This window comes from Electrophorus electricus, chromosome 13, assembly GCF_013358815.1.
Source record: "Electrophorus electricus isolate fEleEle1 chromosome 13, fEleEle1.pri, whole genome shotgun sequence".
Lineage (NCBI taxonomy): Eukaryota > Metazoa > Chordata > Actinopteri > Gymnotiformes > Gymnotidae > Electrophorus > Electrophorus electricus.
The window spans coordinates 771,065-773,564 of NC_049547.1; the positions used below are offsets into that span (position 1 = coordinate 771,065).

The window sequence follows — 2,500 nt, forward strand, 5'->3', positions numbered from 1 at the left end:
ATAACTTTCCGGACAAGGTAAAACCAATCTGTGGTCTACATTTCTGTGATTTCTATTCAATTTCAGTCATTCTATCTCTTCTAAATCACAGACTTACACTATGCTGGAAGAGAGGGGTATGGATGGGGTAATAGTGGTAGTAGAGAGGGGTATGGATGGGGTAATAGTGGTAGTAGAGAGGGGTATGGATGGGGTAATGACTGCAGTTTCCTACTGAGCCTTTCCTGTATACTAAAAAAAGCCCAGACTGAAACCAAACCCTTATTTTACCCCCCCCTCCACACACACACACACACAGAGTCCTACTGTCTGAAGCTTTCAGACAATCTATGAAAGTCACACACAGTCTCTCCCTCTCTCTCTCACACACACACACACACACACACACACACACACACACACACACACACACACACACATTTTAGCCAAGATGAAGGAACTTTTGCATTTTTAGCAAAGAGCTCCCATATGTGTGCCTGTACATTCCTGTCTGAGGGAAATGAAAACATTATTGAACACCAAACCATATAAGAGGGACGTGCTTCAAATCTGCGGTTACCTCCTGACTTCAGCTCCTCCCCTACCTGAAGTCCACATCTTTAACTGTCTCTCTCTCAATCACAGAGACTCACAGTATACTGTCTCTCTCTCACCCACAGACACAGCAAACGGTCTCTCTCTCACCCATAGACACTCACAGCAAACGGTCTCTCTCTCACCCATAGACACTCACAGTAAACTGTCTCTCTCTCCCCTACAGAGACTGGACAGGTGTGCTCAATTCCTAGCCTCTGTATACAGCTGGTAGAGAGAGAGAAAGAGAGAGAGAGAGAGAGAGAGAGAGAGAGAGAGAGAGAGAGAGAGAGAGAGAGAGAAATGCTAAAGCCATAGTACAGCTTGGCTGATCGTCTTGCCATTAGGCAGACAGGACATGACATGGAGGATATGAGGTCATACTTCAGGCATGGTGATAATTGTTGATGATATGAGTCACACAGTCTGTGTGATTGTGTCTGTGTGTTCATGTGTGTCTGTGTGAGTGGGTGTTTGAGTTTGTGTGTGTGTGTGTGTGTGTGTGTGTGTGTGTGTGTGTGTGTGTGTGTGTGTGCCCATTAGCAGTCAGAACTTAACACGAAGCTGAAATTTCAACAGCATTTTAACACATAATAAGCGTTCTACATTCACAAAATCACTCTGAGTGATTGTTAGTTCATTTGGTTCGGCACCCAACACTTGAGTCAATGCAGAGAATAACTTTAATGCTAAACTACTTCATCAGCGTTTGTTATTTATGATACAGTACATATGTAACGTTTGTTATTTATGATACAGTACGTATGTTACGTTTGTCATTTATGATACAGTATGTATGTAACGTTTGTCATTTATGTTACATTTGTCATTTCTGATACAGTACATATGTAACGTTTGTTATTTATGATACAGTACGTATGTTACGTTTGTCATTTATGTTACGTTTGTCATTTATGATACAGTATGTATGTAACGTTTGTCATTTATGTTACATTTGTCATTTCTGATACAGTACATATGTAACGTTTGTTATTTATGATACAGTACATGTTATGTTTGTCATTTATGATACAGCACATTTTGTCCTCACTGCCCTCTCTGACATCTCCATACCATCCCTGAGGTTTGAATGGGAACCATCTGACCGTGAGCCGAAAATAGAAGGCGGTGATAAAGGGAACGAGAGGCATGGCATAGTGACGTAGTTTAATAGTTTCCACACCTCGCTGGAATTTTGCAACTGCTGATGAACTGCACAAAGTGTGGTGAGTAAAAGGGGAACTCCACACAGCGCGGCCCGATTCCCTGCAGGGTGGGACGGCCTGCTTTAACTAGCTGCCTTCAGCAGGTCACTAACCGGACGGGCCAAAACCTTCTGCAACTGAAGAAAGATAAAACAGAGATTATTATATTTGGTAATAGCAATGAAAGGCTAGCTCGTAACTTCGGCATACTAATAGACTCTGATCTCTGTAACTACATCAGCATTTTATCATCTTAAGAACATCAGCAAGATCAGAGATTTCTTAACTGAACAAGACCTAGGGACACTCATCCATGTTTTTGTCTCTAGCAGGGTTCATTACTGTAACAGACTCCAAACGGGACTCCCAAAAGAGACGAATATCATCAGTTGATTCAAAATTCAACTGCCAGAGTTCTCACTAGGAGCAAAAGAACAGATCACATCCCCCATTCTGAAGTCCTTACACTGGCTACCAGTATACCAGTATACTACGGAGCTGACTTTAAGGTGTTATTGCTGGTCTATAAATCACTTAATGGAGTAGGACCAGTGTATCTCTCTGATATGCAGCAGTTATGAGCAGAACTCTCAGGTCAGTAGGAATGTGTCCGTTAGTCCTGCCTAAAGTACCAACTAAGCAGAGAGAGGCAGTGTTTAGCTACTGTGACGTTTCTAAATTAAACCAGCTGTCAGAGGATATTCGAGGAAATCACTACATCT

General features: G+C 42.1%; 1 protein-coding gene across 2 annotated transcripts in view; it reads right to left on the reverse strand.

Annotated features, from left to right (window-relative positions):
- The window catches only part of crip3 (cysteine-rich protein 3), a 24,914-nt gene that overhangs the window by 7,621 nt on the left and 14,793 nt on the right, over window positions 1–2,500 (reverse strand). The gene's annotated exons all lie outside the window — the stretch shown is intronic.